At 39.1% G+C, this 19,068-nt stretch overlaps 1 protein-coding gene across 1 annotated transcript in view; it reads right to left on the reverse strand.

Annotated features, from left to right (window-relative positions):
- MICAL-like (protein) overlaps positions 1 to 1,788 on the reverse strand; it is a 269,708-nt gene extending 267,920 nt beyond the window's left edge. The window contains exon 1 of the mRNA XM_083135879.1: positions 1,643 to 1,788. The gene's annotated coding sequence lies outside the window, so the exon portion shown is untranslated. The remainder of the gene's footprint in view (positions 1 to 1,642) is intronic.
- Positions 1,789 to 19,068: the final 17,280 nt, after the last annotated feature.

Genomic DNA, 19,068 nt, shown 5'->3' on the forward strand with positions numbered 1-19,068 from the left:
ACTTTTCTCATTACTGTCAAATTTGTATATATTTTTTCTTATCCAGGAAGACTTAACTTTGGATAAAAGACATGCTTATTATACCTCTATACACTGTGTCTCACATGCATTATTAAAGTTAACCAAGTAGTTAGATGCTTTGTATCCAAGTGTAAATCCAAATTTCTCTCTCTATTGAGGGTGTTAAACGGTAAAAATTTACTATCGCACAAACAGATTTCTTCATTTTTACAGAAGAAACTACTTACGGAAATAAGTTCCTGTAGCAGTGTCTAACATCTGGAAGGTGTTTTCTGTCATGTGTGAATGTATCATAGCGGAAATTATTATCTTTTTCTTTTTAAATTAATTCTCCGATGCACGCTTTCATTTGCTTCCTGTACGTTAGGCGGATGTTGCGTACGTTTGATGACGTAACCTTCTGTCACTGTTTTCCGAAAAGATGACGTGTCGTGGATCACTACATGAATGGTTCAACGAATTTTAACTATGATTGCCTAACCTAACTAAACCTAACCTAATGTTACGTAATGTTTCTTGGAGCTATCGTCAATGGTTAACTATGTTTGTATTTTTTGGGTGAAGAAGGTTGGAAACACTGCATATCCAATGAAAATCGACAAACCATAAGCACGACGCATGATGATCTACGAAGGTATATGCGTCATATTCTGTCTTATGGAAGCAAAAAAATTAAAAGAAAGAAGTACTTGTAATGTCAAAAATTGAAATTACTTTCATGAAAAAAACGAAATGGCACCTTCAAGAATCCTTAGGAATGCAGAATACGTAAGTACCAATGTGAAAAAGAAGAAAATAAAGGAATTCCAGACGTCTCGGGGAAACTTAACATTTAATTGGTTGTTTACTTGAAAGTGTAGATTCAAGTGGAAGAACACCATTCTCCAGAAAATGGTTCATAAATGTGTACTGCTTTTTAAGTACAAGCATGGGCGTCCGGAAGGCGGGCAAGGAGGGGGGGGGGGGCCGTGGCACCCCATGGAAAATGAAAGTCAACCAAAAATTATGTATTTCACACATATATTTTCATTTTACACACACTATGTGTTAATTATTGCGTGAACACCTAATTCAAATTTAAGCAATGTTTTTTTTAAATAAATAACACTATTTTTGGGGAAAATGTGCCTTGTTTGCCCCCTCCTGGAAAAAAAATACCTTCCTTGCCCCTCCCAGGAAAAATCCTGTGGACGTCCATAAATAAAAGGGTGTTTTCTGTGACAATTGACTACAGCAACAAGATATATGCAAAATTAAAATTATATTAACCTTGCTTTAAGTTATCATGAATTAAATTAACCATAAATGTAAGTATTTTATATATTCCTCATGTTATTTCACGAGAAGAAACACGCCCCGGGAATGAATGAACATGCAAATGTTTCATAGTTTCCTGCACGTAGAAGATGCCTAGTTTATTTGACTTTATGCGAGAAAATAGAGCGAGTACTAAGTAAATACCTAATTAGCATAAGCATTTGCATGTGTTTCATTTCGAAAAACAGCATGAATACCTTATCAATGAACGAACAAGCATTACTCACATCTTGATGATTCACATGCTTGCTTCCTCCGCGCCTATGTCATTCATTTCATGTATAATTGAACAGTTGTTACTTACCAGCGTCAGTAAAAATTATCCAGGATATTCACAAATGTTTGAAACTTTCTGATCAAGACACAAATTTTGACAAAATAACACTTTCTGTTCACCACGAATATAAAATTTCAGCACCGCACCAAAAAGCAGAAAGCTACTCTGTGAAGCTACCGCTACAGCTGTGAACCGCGGAATAAGTGTTTCAAGATAACTTCTATAAAATCACCAGAATGCATTTCGAGAAATAACCAAATGTAAAAAGCTGCAACTATGCATCTATTTGACTCCAGCTTTTGGCAATCGCAGGGTCTCGTCTAGCAAATATAAATAAACGTAGAGTTTGTCAGTTTCGTAAGGAAATATGCTCAGCAAGGGCGCCCGCAGGGAGGGGCCAGGGAGATTCAGTGACGTGCGGTGACGTCGACACTTGGGATAGCGTGCTCAAGGGAGGGGGGGGGGGGTTGGTGTGGGTCACTCACCCCCCACCCCTCTTTAGGGCCCAGCATTCCTAAAAAAAGAATGTCAATAACAGGAAGAGATTGCAAAGTGATGAATGAATGAGTACTAAAAAAAAGTACTGTAACCACCACTCACATTCGAAAATAAAAAAACGATTTGATTTGATTACTAAGCCAGAGATCCTGGGTTCGAATCTCGGCTTGGCCATGGGTATTCTTTGTGTGTGTCCTTTCATCAATTTTATCGTATCATCTTTGCGATTAGCCAAATGTGGCGGTAAAGCGAAGTAAAATAAACCAAATCACGCAATCAATCGATGATTTGATTTCATTTTTGTTACTTAGCGTCGATTTTTGTCACATTTGGTTAATTGCGAAGATGAAACGATAAAATTAATGAAGGGACAAACACGAAGAACACCCATGCCCAGGTCGGGGTTCGAACCCAGAACTCATTGTCGTAGCGCGCTTTAATAACCACTCTCCCACGGTTGGTTGATTTGGTGTCTTAAGTACACTTTATGCACAGAAACAAAACAGGTAACAAACACACTTTTTTGTAGATTCAATAATATTCATTTGCCTTTTTGAGTTCGGAGATACATTTTTCATTCCAAATTATTTCATTATTCACTGCAGAGTACAATACATAAAACAAGAATGCGCACTCATCACGGGTTCGAATCCTGGCCTGGATTGTTCATATGAGGTCCCTTCAGCAATTTCATCATATCATCACTCATCCTTATTTTCGCGAAAACCAAGTGTGGCAGAAAAGCGAAGTAAAATAAACCAAACCAAATAAATAAATAAATACATCCGTATTTATGACTGTTAGAGGCCAAGAGTAGTAGCCTAAATTTAAATAAAACACTACTAAAACGAGAGTGAGAGAGATCCTGAGCACATATTTGTAATTTAATCATGATATATTCCATATTTTTTTTTAAACAAAAGAAAGAAAGATAGCATAACATTATTGTCTGTACATAACACGTTCCCATTTCATAAATAATAAAACTACATCCCATATTATACATACATATTGTACAACGTGTAAAAGGTTGTGTAAATACAGAAAACATAAGTACTGCAGAAAATTTTAGCCTGAGTTCTTTAGAGGATTTACAAAAATATCTATGAGAAACCAATCCCCTATCTGCCCTATAGGAGATAGACTGGGGGACCTGAAAGCCTGGGCTTTCAACCATTGCAGCGGGGGGCAAGGGAGGTAGAGGTAAAAATCTTCCTTTTTCCTTCAGGCGGCCGTTTCTACCTGGAAACTGGTCAGGCGGAGGAAGAGCGAGCAAGGGTATCCAGCCAGCTTTGCCGGCGCATCGCACGGATGGAAAAGAAAGTGTTGCATATGAACTGTGGCTTTAACAAGACAATAAATATTGTGATTTGAATATATAATTCGAGATGTGAGATTGATTGATGTATCTCTGCTAGACTAGCTACTCCTCAGTGCACGTCACGGCTGAGATTTATGGAAAGAGTTAATGTAATTTTAATGGTGAAATTGTAGCGATATTTTACAACAAAAAATGTTGTTTTCTGTGACTTACAGGCCGTAAGTCACAGCAACTAACTAACTCTCTAGCCTTCTTGAACCCGAAGATTCATGACTGCAGCAACACAGGCCTTCCATCTGTCGTTCCTATCCTGAGCAAGATCTATATACTCTTTTCCATCCCTACCAATTTCTTATACGTCCATCTCAACATCCCCCCATCTTGGTTTTGGGTCTTGCTACTGGTCTCTTACCATCAGGTTTCCCAACAAGAATCCTGTAAACTCTTCTTTCCTCTCCCATTCGTGCCACATGGCCTGCCCACCTAAGTCTTCTTGATTTAATCATTCTAATAATATCTGGACATGAATACAAATTATATACTTCTAAATTATGTAACCTGTCTCCTCATCCCTTTTAGGCACAAAAACGATCTTATTTTCAAATACTCTCAATTTATGTTCCTCTTGCAACTATTATTATTAATATTATTATTATTTGAAGTAGGGTTACATTTAAGCTTACAGTCTATTTTACACTGATTATCTTGCTATAAGAAACAGCTCATTGTCAGCATACAGTTATGCAAATTGTATATGGATATACAGAATATGGAAATTACAAATAATTTAAAAAAAACAAGTAGTAGTAGTAGAAGCAAAAATAATAACAAAGATAATAGGAACAATAATAGCAGTAATAATAGCGATAATGCTAATAATAATAATAAAAGTTTCTGTGACCGTACCCCCCTGAGAAAAAATCCTGCTAGCGCCCTTGGTGCTCTTTGAGCAGAGAGCAGTGAACATTCGTCATTCTCATATTACAATCTTTAAAATAAAATAAAAAATCCTAAATATCTGAACCTTGGGCTCAATGAGATCGTTACAACCCAGGACTGTGCGTGACTGTACCTGGCATGGACATGATCATCCCTTCATCAATTGATCTAACTTTTTTCATCCTTATCGCCGAGATTAGCCTAAAGAGGCAGCATACCGACGAAAAATAATTTTGAAAATACAAAACACTTCCGCTAAGAAGACTGATTTTGCAGCAAGTAACGTCGCCTTTCTTCCTGTTTAGATGAATGATTAAATTTAATGTAGCAGATGAACAAACACAGCTAAACGCACATGACCTAACTGGAAACTTAAATTCAGAAATTCTTGTTGCTCTCAGCCACCGAGGAGGCACTGCAGTTAAACGTCTGCGTGTACGACGAAAAAAGATAGCGGGGTGTTTTAATCATATATTGTGTGTCCTCTCACATAACAAATGGTGGAATACGAACACATGGAACTCTGATCTGGTTCCTGCCTTTTTCCCTCAATTATTTCCCATCTAACGCAGTTATTCTGTTCGAATACTAACTAAATTAATTTTATTTCTGTTACTAACATTAAAAATAACAAGCTTTATGCTTTTTTTGTAACTGATCGACCCCCTTTCTTCTTCCAACGCCCATGCTCCCGTGTAGGAAACATGGGTAATGCTGGATATTTCTTGGCATTTGTCATCTGTTTCATCATTCATCCTGATGATCATTGTCGATAAGAGGTATAAAATAATCATATTGTAGAAACTTAACTGGTTGGATGATTTTTCACCTCTGCTGAGGCATACAGGAGTGAGGCCGACATTCGGTAGGTAGACCCAAGCCCTCAAGGGCTGTTGTGCCACGGGTAATGTTAGAAGAAAAAACATATGTATCAATATTATAATGTAAAAAAAGCTTCAACGATTTTTTTTTTTTCAAAAAATGAAAATCCTATATTTTGTCAAGACGACCTTCAATTGTGAACAAACACATCGGAGTCGTAATGTCAAGTTTGCACAAGTACTACATTACCTAGTATATGCAAGTACTTTCACTTTCGCAAACTTATTTCAGATTTGTACCGAAACTAGCCATATATGCTAGAATCTGTAACTTATCCATTTTTTCTTACTCGACATTACCAACATTTCTCCTTGGAAAGAAAGAGAACAGGTTCACGACACGGGTTGCAATCCTAAGCCTGCCATTTCGCACTTCAGTCTTTGTGCGTTATATCCATCTCCACATGCACACATCAAAGAATGTTTATTTAAAGGGCAAGAACGGACACTGAAATTAATGTTGGCGGCCTACTTTTAAGACTGAAACTAGGTCGTCACTGATCGAAAGTGAAAAGAGAATCGTCGAAAGCAGATGTGCCGCGCTTGTAATTGTTCACCATGTTTCTTTTTACCGCGGTAATCTTGCAGACAAAATAAAATGGGAGGTCATTGACTTTCTTTTGTCAACAACATGTTTAAATAACATGAATGAGAATAGGGCTCGCAGTGTGATTTCTAGGGGAAAAAATGTGAGGGGAAATTCCAGTATCTTCTCTAGAAGAATCAGGATAATACACACACACACACACATACAAATATATATTTCCCCCAAGAGTAAAGAAATATCAACCAGAGGGGGGAATCACATCTCACCCCCCTTTCAAATTTCCACTCTGAACACACAAGCGGCAGAAAGATGTGAAACATGGGCGATGAAGGCGGAGGACATAAAGGTTTAGGACCTCTACAACTGTCTAAAATTAAATGATCGCCCCACAAAAATAAAATTAACACTAAATTGCCAATTATGAAAAGAGTAAATAGCATTCACCCCTCCCGTCTTCATTTCTAAAATTAAGTTTTTGATTTGGTTTATTTTACTTCGCTTTTCTGCCTCTTTTGGCTAATCTCGAAAATGAGGATAAATGATGATGAGATGAAACTGATGCAATGCACTCACAAATAACACCCATGCCGGGATTCAAATCAGGGAGCCCTAGTGTCGTAGCGCGCCTTGCCAACCACTCCGCCACGGAGGTCTGCTTTAAGATTGAATAATCGCCTTCGGAACAAAATTTTCCACTAATATAAGACGATGGTTTGGTGTCTAACGTTGAAGCTTGCATGTAATCAAGGGGAATCGGGTTTGATTCGCGATGGAAGCACAGTAGTTCCGTACTACTTTAAACTCTAGTCCAATACAAAGTACAATGTCTATGGAAGTAACCGCCTTCAACCTTCGTCTAGAGCTACAGAGAGGTTTATATTTTTCATCTGATGAATGTGGATGTTTATTATTATTGTGTTATTTAATGCATTTTAAGCATTAAGTTATCTTTTTTGTTTTTAAAAAAGTTTCACTCTGCATATTTTACGTTTTGTTACGAATACAATATGCATCCAGAACTACAAATATGTGTCCTCCGTTTGAATTGCTATAACCCTTCCTTACACATGTAAAAAAGTGCGTCTTTTACGCCGACAAATACGGCATATTGTTTCTCAGCATTTATGAGGTACGAACGGAGGATAATGGCACCTGAAGTATCAAGTAACCCGAACTGGAAATATACAAAGAGAAATCAAGAAGTGAAGGTAATCAAAAACTGAGTATCGGCGTATAAGACCATCGGATAAAAAAATATACCTGCATGCGGTTCGCGTATGTTCCTCGAAGAAATCCAACAAATGCTAGTAAAGAAAGCTCCCTTTCAAACTCGGGAGCAGACCACAGCCAACCTCAGGGTATAGTCCAACAGACGTAACAAGGAAGAAAAATGAAAGCGAGGTTAAAAATCGAATGCGCCATGTCACCGAAAATGATACGTTCGTGATGGTGAAAGTGGAGATGTGCTGCATCGAAGCGATCTTTTCTTCTTTTACACCTTATGAGGCCATTAAGTGGAACCTTGAGAGTTGGGTTCGTTTCACTTGCCTCCGGATCAACGTGCATTAAAGGGAAGGATGATAACCTCTCCTCCTCATCATAGTTGGTGCAATTAAAGGAAATCAGTGGAAGGAATGAAGAACCTGTTATTAGTTATCGTGGCAGATTAATGAACTTCTCTCATGGGGAACGGGTTCAGCTGTTCATTATCAAAGTTTGTTTAAAGTTCACTTTATGCTCAGATAGAATATCAATGTTGGGCCTACAGTTTAAAGCAATATTTGGAACAAGGGTGTCGGGAGTCGTTATCATTCATTTCAAGTTACAATAAAGCAGACATTTATATTGTTAACAGAATAAGGTTCGGTTAGTTAAGTTAGTATTAGAACAGAAAGCAAACAAATTGAGTGTAAAACACAGCCCCCAGGTTATGCTAGTCAATTTTGTAACGGCTTGATCCCTCCAAAAAAAAAAAAAAAATCTGTGAAATAAGCTATATAATTTTAGGCTAACAATAATGAATTTTAACTATAGTGTAAAATGAACTTGGAGTTGAACGGCATTGGGAGTGTCACTATTCATGTTAGCAACCCCGAAAACTATGGATCCACACTAATATCGGTCGTTTTTGATTATTTTTCAGGTCATTTTTGACATTTTACCTCTCACCCCGCATGCCGATAGGTGATGAACTTGGATAGCTGATTGCCCGGCGTTGCCCAGGTATTTATTTATCCCAATCTTCTATTATACAGGAAAATAATGAATTCTAACTATAGTGTAAAATGAACGGCATTGGGAGTGTCGCTATTCACCTTAGCGAAATCGAAAACTATGGATTCGACACTAATATCGGTCGTTTTCGATTATTTGTATTTCTTCCCACCCCCACCCCTAGGGGTGCTGTAGAGTTGAGCGGCATTGGCAATGTCACTATTCATCAATAGCGACCCCGAAAAATATGAATTCCACACTAATATCGGTTGTTTTACATATCACCCCCTTCCCACCCCACCCCTAAGGGTGTAAGAGGTGTCTTGGAGCTGAACGGCATTGGGAGTGTCACTATTCATCTTAGCGACCCCGAAAACTATGGATTCCGCACTAATATCGGTTGTTTTCGATTATTTGTACATGTCACCCCATTCCCATCCCCACCCCTAGGGGTGCCAGACTTGTCTTGGAGTTGAACGGCATTGGGAATGTCACTATTCATGTTAGCGACCAGAAAACTATGGATTCCACACTAATATCGGTCGATTTACATGTCACCCCTTCCCACCCCCACTCTTAGGGGTGCCAGTGGTGTCTTACCCCAACAGTATTTCTTTCCAGATTGTAAGTGATATGTGTACCAAGTTTGGTTGAAATTGCTCCAGGCGTTCGAGAGTTATATTGGAACAAACACACAAATACATCCATTTTTATATATTAGATCGTGGCAGATTATTGAACTTCTCTCATGGGGAACGGGTTCAACTGTTCATCATCAAAGTTTGTTTAAAGTTCACTTTATGCTCAGATAGAATATCAGGACTGGGCCTACAGTTTAAGCAATATTTGGAACAAGGGTGTCGGGAGGGAGAGTCGCTATCATTCATTTCAAGTTACAATAAAGCAGACATTTTGTTATTTATACTGTTAACAGAATAAGGTTCGGTTAGTTAAGTTAATTTTAGAATGGAAAGCAAAGGTGAAAATGTGTTAGATCAAACAAATTGAGTGTAAAATACAGGACCCAGGTTATGCTATTCAATTTTGTAACGGCTTGATCCTTCCAATAAAAAAAAAATAACTGTGAAATAGGATATATAATTTTAACATTAATTTTCCAGAAAGGGAATAACTAACATCCACTTGCACCTTATTGAACGCCCATGATTCGGAAAGTTGTTTTTTAAAGAAACTGAGTTATTTTCCTCAAAGAGTAACTCAATAGAGGCCACCGTTAGTGACGTAAATAGAACCTCGTCTCTACAAACCCCCAAAAAAACAAAAAAAAAACACTATCACTTTCCTATTTTCTTCTTGTGAAGCACTAGTATTTTTTCTTTTATGGAACTTTTCTTCCACTTCTGGCTAATCGTAAAGCTGAGGATGAATAATAATAAGATGAAAATTATGAAGAAAAAATATCTCATGCAGAAAGACGAAAGACCCATGCCCAGGCTGGGATTCAAACCCGATACCTTCTGTAGCAACATCATGAGTCCTGTGCTCAATGCGGTTGCCTCCATACAGCATGTATATTGATCCATATTCGTCTGGTATGAGATTCTTCATTAGGAAGTTGATGGTTTCTTCCAAGTCCTTTGTCATATTCGTGTTGTTCTCGTCATTAATTAAGGTGGAAATGGTTTGCGGTTTTTTTTATTTTGCCGGTAGCGATTTTATACGGGGTGTACCATTTATTTATTTCCAGACGTTTTTCGATGAAGATATTCCATTGTTGTGTCTTATAATTTAGTAGCTCAGTTTCGTATTGCTTTTTTTTTGGCACGGTAAATCTGGAGGTTGGCATTTCTGTATTGTGCGATGATGGATTTTTTATATAGTTTCCTGGCTTTTTGCATTTGTTTCTTAAGGTTGGTTAGTTTCTTTGGCCATGGCTTCCTCTTCATTTTCCTTTGGTTATTTCTGGGTGTTGAATTTTCAATTGCTTGTCTGATGTTTGCAGAGAGTTCCTCTGCGAGCGTGTTGAGTGATTTTTGTTGGTCCAATTGTTCAGGGATAATGAGTTTTTCTACGAATTTTTGATGATAGATTTTTCTCCAGTTCAATATGTTCTCCTGGTCTGTCTGTTCAAGCTGATGTTGCCTGTAGATTAAGTCGAATAGTATTAAGTTGTGATCGCTTGTTGTGGCGAGATATATAACTTTCCAGTTTTGGACATCGCCCAAGGCCCTTGCATTCGTGAGTGTTAGATCAATGTTGCTTGAGGCGCCCGCCCTTGCCCTGTAGGTGGGGGGATTATCTGGCTGATTTTCGACTTGTAGGTTGTGCTCAGAAATGAATTCCTCCATGGCTACCCCCTTGGTGTCGGTTTCTTTGCTGTACCACCACGGAAAGGAGGAGTTTGTGTCAGCTGTGATTATGATCCTGAAAACGACAGCGATGAAAAGAAGGATACAAGAAAAATCTATCACCAGCCATATCCAGAATCACCAATATTACCTTTCACTACCCAGGAAGTAGAAAACGAAATAAGCAGCATGAAAATGAAGAAGTCCCCGAGACCAGACGGAATTCCTGTGGAAATAATACAAGAAATCACCCCAGTACTTACGCCTTACATTACTCAACTATTTAATGAGTGCCTTATTCAGAAGATATTCCCAGAAACCTGGAAGGAAGCAAACTTAATAATCATCAAGAAACATCCAAATAAAGATGAAACCAGGGTCAATATGCCTTCTCAACGTTTTGGGAAAACTCTTCGAGAAACTTATCCTGAAAAGACTCAAAGAATTTCGCCTGCTCAAACTCATATCAGTAATACAAAATGGGTTCACGAAAGGTAAATGCACTGACGATGCATTACGCCTGCTATCGTCTACAACACAAAACACTCCAAACAAGTACATGGTTGGAATTATGGTGGACATCGCCGGGGCATTCGACAACTTGTGGTGGCCCAGCCTTTTTCAAACACTTAAAAACATGAACTGCCCAGGTACACTCTTCCTACTTCTGAAAAGTTATTTCTCTAACAGAAAAGTTAGCATCAAATATCCGGATCTACAAATGAGTAAGATTACGTCAAAAGGCTGTCCTCAGGGTTCCATTCTGGTACCCGAGCTTTGGAATACTAACTTGGAGCCTGCGCTTATGAAACTACAAAACCATCCAGACATAGACCAGATCATAGCTCATGCGGATGACATTATCATGCTCACTTCTGGTAACTCAAGCTGGGAAATCGAAGATAAAGCATCTACTGCAATCAATATGCTATCCAATTGGTGTGATCATGCTAAACTCAAAATAGCTTCGGAAAAGACCCATTATATTATCCTTAAGGGGAAAATACAAAGAAACCCTCAAATCAAACTCAGAGAAAGAAACTTAAAAAGAGTAAGAGAAGCTAAATACCTTGGTATTACTCTTCAAGAGAAGATGTTTTTTAACAGACACATAGCCCTGGCAACAACCCAGGCCGAAACAACTATAAACAGTCTAGCCACATTGAGTTCCGCAAACTACAACCTTCCACTATCACACATAAAAACATATCTCATTACCATATATAATGCTATTATTTCCTATGGCTTGCCCCTGTGGGCCATGGAAACCAGTAAACAGTACATTAAAACAGAATGAGATCTTCACAATGCAAAGTGATACTTCGCCTCACGGGTGCATTCAGAACAACCTTAACCCTGGCTCTTCTCATGATTGCAGGCCTACAGCCTATTGAAATCGTTATTAAAACTAGAGCATCAAAATATTACTTTAGAAATGGACAAGAGGACGAAATCTATAAACTAATTGGAATACGCCCTGTCACGGTGCCAGAAATTTACCACCACTTGTTTAGCGTCTGGCAACAGGAATGGACACAAGCTACGCAAGGAAGGAGACTTCACAGCTTCCTTCCAAACATAAAAGAACGACTTTCTATGGACCATTTCCATCCCACGAGAGGTCTCATACTTATCCTAATGGGACATGGTCCCTACGGTCAACACTTAAATAAGCACAACCTCAGACAGACTGATAAATGGCTGAAATGTACAACCGAGACGGACAAACCGTAACATAAAGCCTTCTTTTGCCACACATCGAACAAACAAATCGAAGATTTAAGACAAAAGCTACCAAACTTCAACACGTACCAGTTAATAAGAAATCCCGAGCACTTTACGTTACTAAAGGACTTAATAAACCTGGTGTCGAAAGAAGAAAATTCCCTCTTCAAATCCGGCATCACTCACCTCCCCATTCAACCCCTACCTCCGGAATGTAATATACCCCCCAGAAGATCACAAAGAATCCACCTTCGACAAACTCAACAACAGGACATCCCTCCTTAGGACTAAGATTACCAAGAGGATAATGAAGAACCTCCCACAGGAACATCAAGAAGGACACACTAATACACAAGACAGTGATACGCCAAAACGAAAAAGAGGTTACGCCTCCCCGGAGAAAGGCAAAGGATAACACTGCAAGGATTCCACCCAGGAACCAACCGAATTTAACCCAGATTTTTCTTTTTCGTTCCTTTCTTAAACTGTTATCTTACACCCCCTTCTTTATTCTCGTTACTAAACACTCTGCAAACTTCTCTCACTGATTCTTGACAATTCTCCACATTTCCACTACCGAACGTACTAATGTACTCGATACTTACCAGGAAATCTCCCTACTTCTTTCCTTCCTGATGATGTCCCGGGTACCAATCTTCGTACCGATGTTCATCCCAGTCCGACCAACTCTTGCTGGTCTCCCGCAAGTCTCCTTGCATCAGGTACCACTCGTTCTTTCATATCCCTTCCTAGTATTAATACTTACATCTCAAAGCCAATAACACTCTCACTATCTCAAGCACAACATACTATAACATAGACCCTGCTTAACATTCATAGAATCGTGTTAATGTAAACTGCTCGCCATTAAAAATGCAACACCCAGAAGGAGTAATCAGTATCGGACGAAATGTGCTCAGTGTGTAGAGGAGAGGTGCAGAAGGAAATGATTAGGTGTTCAAGGCCGTCATGCGTCATGTGCGCCTGCCACGCCATCTGGTAAGTGGTACCTGTAGCAGGTCAGATAGGTGCAGAAGAGCAGTGAAAGTGCATGGTCGTGAGTGTAGTGTGTTAAATGCCATGTCGTCGAATACGGCAGCGATTCCAGCAGGTTTCCCAGTTCGATCGCGGCCGAATTGTTGCATACCGTGAATGCAGATTATCCTACCGTGACATCGGTGCCCGTGTAGGACGGAATGCATCCACAGTGATCTGTGTATGGAACCAGAAGGTCTAGGAAGGCACTGTAGAGCAATGTAGAGGTTCACAACGTCCGCGTCGGACGACAGAACGAGAGGTCAGACGTCTGATACGCATGGCCCTTACAGTCAGAACGGCCACGTCAACGAGGATTGCGCATGAAGTACGGGATGTTTTACAACGTCCAGTGTCCCCACGAACCGTGCTTCTTCGTTTGGCGAACCGGGGAATTTTTTCCCGGCGCCCACTGTTGCGGATTCCTCTGACGCTAGAGCATAGGCGTTTGCGTCTGAGATGGTGCCAAGACCGTCGTGCATGGATGGCGGAGTGGAATGCTGTAGTGTTCTCTGATGAATCGCGCTTCTGTATACAACATCATGATGGACGTACACGCGTGTGGCGGCACAGTGGCACTAGGCTTCATGACGCCTGCATCATGCATCATCACACAGGGCCTTCATTGAGTATCATGGTATGGGGTGCCATCGCCATAGGTGTTCGTTCGCGTCTCGTACGCATTCAAGGGACATTGAACAGCCAACGGTACATCACACAGGTTCTCACCCCTGTTGCTGTCCCATTAATCCATGCACTGCATAATGCCACTTTTCAACAGGATAACGTGCACCCCCATGTTGCAAGGAATGTCCTCGCATTTATGGAAGCTAACCACGTGCCCCTGCTTCCTTGGCCAGTACGTTCGCCGGATATGTCGCCAATTGAACATGTCTGGTCCATGGTGGGTCGCCGGCTGGCTCAACTCAGGTTTCCGGCACGTAATGTTGAAGACCTCTGGCACCGTGTGAAAGCCGCTTGGGACGCCACACCGCAAGCAGACATCGATAGACTCATTCTGTCCATGCCTCGCCATGTTGCAGCAGTTATTGCCGTCCGTGGAGGCTGTACACGCTATTAGCTCCTTGGGGTTATGCAACCATGTTCTACGTGTCACATGTCACACCACCGAGCTCTAACTGTAATCATTTTCTTATCTTATTATGAACTACACATTTGCCAAGTTTCGTGTTTCTATCTCATTTCCTTCTGGGTGTTGCAATTTTAATGGCGAGCAGTTCATATTCCTCATCTCATCCATCAACACTAATGCACACGACACACAATAAAACTTATCCTAAGAAAACATTACCCACCCAATTACACACTTATGTAATTTCGTATCTGTGATCATAAATAATATTAATGTTAAACACTGACACTTATTTACTTCCTACGATTTCTAACCTTTATCTTAATCTTCTTACCTTGTAGAATGATGTAAAACTAACTTTGTTCAGGAAAACCGAACAAATTTGGTTCTTCACACTGGGGCATTCTTGCCAATGTCACAGTGAATTATTGTAATAAAAAAAATGGAAAATAAAGGATGAATCAAAGAAAAGTGGGGGAATCCATAAAAAATTTGTAGAACTGACGCCCTGGGTTAATTTTCAGGTACCAGGGCATAAGCGCATAGCTCCAAAAGTAGTTTGGCTACTTTTATCCGTATACATAAAATAATAATCGTTCTATGTAACCATATCTTGTATACTGTTTAGGAAAATAAAATTCTTTGTTTACATTGATCCATATTGTATGACAAAGTATTGCATTAGTAAAGTAATTGTGCCACTTTTGGAAGAAACAAATTAAATTGCCATATTTCTTGTACTGTTATAACTGTATTACAGTGGCGACTTATGGTCTGGGCCTATAGGTGTGAACCTCAGTCTCATGTCCAGAAGTGTTATAACTAGAGCCTGGAAGTTCAGGCATTTATTTTCGTTAAAATAGGCAGGCAAAAAGGCATTTATAATGTGGAAAATAGGCACAAAAAATTTAAAAAAAGGCAAAATAAACCGAAAAAGGCACATTTGGAAAGCGCTTACTTAAAATCTACATTGGGAAGAGCATTTAAATTTTCTCCGTCTTGATTGCACATAACTACAAGGTGTTTTTTTTTAAGTTCTCAACATTCATTGATAGTCGTCTGTCAGAGAGAATGTTTTTCATAATAGAAAATGATTTTTCAACTTCGACAGAAGTTATTGGAGCTTACATAAAACAAGGTAAAGTAGCTGGACGCATTTTGGGTAACAGCATTTTCACCTTTTAGAATATCACAAATTGTTTTCAATTGTTTCAAGTCCTCATTTGCACTTTTCCGCAACAGCTGACTCCTTTTCTCCTGGCACTTCCATCATCTGCTGCATAGATTCCTCGTAGATTTTCATGGATGCTATAATTGTAATTGTCTCTGGCAATGCACCATAATGTGCAAAAATAAACTTGAATAGCACAGGAGTTTTTTCACTTCACGAATTGAAGCCGCTTCATTTTCTGGAAGAGCATCTATCACCTCACTGATTTTTTCAAGGTTGTTAGCATAATATATAGCTGCTGATAAAACTAAGCTCAGATGCAACTTCCTTAAATTTTCGGGTTTGAGAGGGAGATTTCAGAAATATCTTCCTTGTGTTTGAAATCAAACCTGTCCACTTCAGCAGTCAATCATGCACAAGGATATGTTAACCGAAAGGCAATATCCTAACTCAGCATGAAATACATTTTTCTCACACTTTTCTCCTTCAGCAATGTTGAAACATGCATGAGTTCAATATTACTTAAATAAGGTGAAAATTATTCACATAATAAACGGAAGAAAAATAAATGCCAACAACGTTTTTTGGGAGAAAAAATTATTTATATACACATTTTTTTAAAAAAATGGCCAAATTTCACTGAAAAAGGCAAAAATAGGCATTATAATTAAAAATAGGCAGTGGGGTCCCAAATAGGCAAAATGAAAAGGCTTCTAAAACATTCAAAACAACATAAGAAACATATATCCAGAAAAATTTTATCAATATATGCAGTAGATAAAAAGAGGCATTTTGCCAAACTTCCGGGCTCTAGTTATAACCCTGCCCAATTACTCACACCCATTTTTTACTCTAAAGTACCAAGAATGTGAAATATTCGCAGTTTACCTCTTCCCACGTGCTACATAGAATATCATTTAAACTTACAATCACTTTTATAAAGTGCCATGTCATACATGCCACAAATGGGCACACAATGTATCAGAACACTATGCTGTTTGCAACCTGTAATCCCAGTATTAAAAAAAACTGAAAAATAATTTCCCTTTGCTCTCCTTCCATTGTTCACTGCAAAAAATCAAACTTTATTTTGTGAGCAAAGTGTCCTTGTTCTTTTATTTTCATAGAAAAACTTGAAACTGGTCAGCAAATACATTCTTTCTTTATACTAAGCAAAGGCAGCTCATTGTTACAATTCATGATGTTGTTTACAATGTAGGTTTCCCTACCCACTCTTTCCCTCTCCTCTTCCTTCTCTCCCCTTCCTTGTTTAAAGAAGAACACCAAGCACTCATGCATTACCCTCTCCCCTGCCATGCTTGGAACAGAATGGCATGGTGAATGTATCAGCAAAATTTTCATTTTCTAAGAAAAAACAATGCAATGATTCTGGGTTGGTCTCCACTCCACCACATGGTCTCGAATTAAACAGGGTTGCAACACTACATGTTAATGCATGCCTGTAGGTAGTAGCTCAAAATATTGTGTGTAGGTAGTCCTTGAAAAGTCCACTGACCCAAGCCAGAAGAGCCTCCAAGCTGTCTCTTCTTGCCTGCTGAAAACAGTTCACTGAAAAGTGCGAACTTCAGTTGGCACAAGGGATCTACTATAAGCGGGATCTCCAAAGTAAGAAAGCAAATGGAATGTGAAGTGGTGTCGGAATGTTGGATATTTTGAAGGAGATGATGTTCAAAGAATAAGTTTAATAAAAATTAATTACATTACAGAATTATTTGGGTGTGTGTGGGATTAGGCAGAAGGCGCTACTGCTGTATTATGATCATCTTTAAATTACAAATTAATGTCTGAGGAAGGAAGTGTATTCTCACAGAACCTAATTAAGGAAAGTGTTTAAATTACTTGTATTGTAAATTAGAAGAAACTAGCAACAGTTCTTTTAGTAACTTCCCCAAATCTGCATATTGTTTGTTGTGGATCACACAGAGAGGCAGAGTTGAATGTGCAGCACTGAAAGCCAGTGGCGTAGCATGGACATTTCGGGTGGGAACGCCAAGTCCGAAGGAAGGGTCGGCCCTTTCTTGCTTAATAACTTACTTATGATATTAGTCACCACAGGTATTGTTTATTTGCCTGAAGTCAGCTGGGTTTTCAATAAAACATCATCCATGTATGTTTTAGCTAGACAATTAGATGCCTCACTATGCCACAAATGTTTTGAACTCTGGTGTTTTATACCTTTCTGCATGACGCAAGTAATTAGAAAACCTACCTGAATCACAAGCGCATCTGAACAACAGCAGACGTCATTGTTGTGGTTGATCCAACTACTCATTGATTTGGTTTATTTTACTTCACTTTTCTACCACTTTTGGTTAATCGCGAATATGAATATGAGTGATGATATTTATGAAGTTGATGAAGGGACACTCATAAAAAACACCCGTGCTAACGCCGGGATTCGAACCAGGGAACTCTGTCATCTTGGAGCGCTGTGAAAAACACTCTGACACGGATATGGGTGGATGATCCAACTATCGTACGCTCTACTGACGTAACAGTGCCGATTAGTAATTCAGACCACTGTTTATTGCATCTTGGAATGGTGATAAACATTTTAAAATAATTTTGTCCACAGACCATTCGATGTTAAGAGTTTTCAAATGAATGCTAAACATTTCCATTGACACAATATTAAGCAGTTACATACTAACAAAAAAATAATAGTTTTGTGGGTTAAGTGGTAGAGCAGCCACAGGCTGGATTTCTACCACAAGGACTTCACCAAGTTATTTGACAAAAACTGTGTTGATCCTTTAGTTTTTAATACATATCGCTGTTCGTGCGATAAATTATACAATGCAGTGGTCATTAAGAAATGGTATATTTGAGTTTGGTAAAGTTACATCAGTCAATATTGCATATTGTAGCATCACATAGTACGAGTGGCACGAGTGCGAAGAACCGGGTAGGAATTCTACCGCTGTCGTCTGCTTCAGAAGGCAGGAAGGGTCACGTGAACCAATCATGTAGCCCTCTGCTCCATACGCTGGCGTACAAGAGAGCATTTGAGCGTGTGCTGTAGAGATCCAAGTCTGTCCAAGCTTACCCTCCAGAAACAGCAAGGAATATAGAGTTCTTTACGCCGAACCTGCCCGGCGTCCAGGCAGGAAAGGCATTGAAAAACAATGGTGGAACGAGTGTTGTTAGTGGAGCGTTGCAAGCAGATCGCAAAAAATAGCTATTATAATGCCATGAAGGTCAAACATATCTGAAATTAGTCAATATTTACTTTATATTTACAGCATTTATGTATTTTTGAAATTTTAAATCAGGGAACGCCGAGCGTATGGGCCTACTATAATGCCACGCCACTGCTGAAAGCACTTCATCCACCCTTGAGCTCACCGAATGAACTTCTCTGGTAATGACACTGTTGCTAACTTTCTTTTATTCTTTCCTTTCATGTACAAAATAAGTGTAAATTATAATTTGCCTATATTTGCATAATCTTCATTGGTAATAAACGCAATGTAAAATCCTAATTTTTCTGGATCTGCAAAAATCTTCATTAGTTGAATACATACTTCCTACTCCTTGACTTAAACATGAAGAGAATAGCACTCTCTGAATGTTTTTGCTAATTTATAATGATATTTAATTGACCCGCTCGGGTGGATGAGGTCATATTGACAAACTGCTGAAATCAGTACTCTCCATAAGTGGCAACAAAGCAGCACCCTTTCTTGAAAACATTTGATC

The sequence above is a fragment of the Lepisma saccharinum genome, chromosome 14 (assembly GCF_977018435.1).
Source record: "Lepisma saccharinum chromosome 14, izLepSacc3.1, whole genome shotgun sequence".
Lineage (NCBI taxonomy): Eukaryota > Metazoa > Arthropoda > Insecta > Zygentoma > Lepismatidae > Lepisma > Lepisma saccharinum.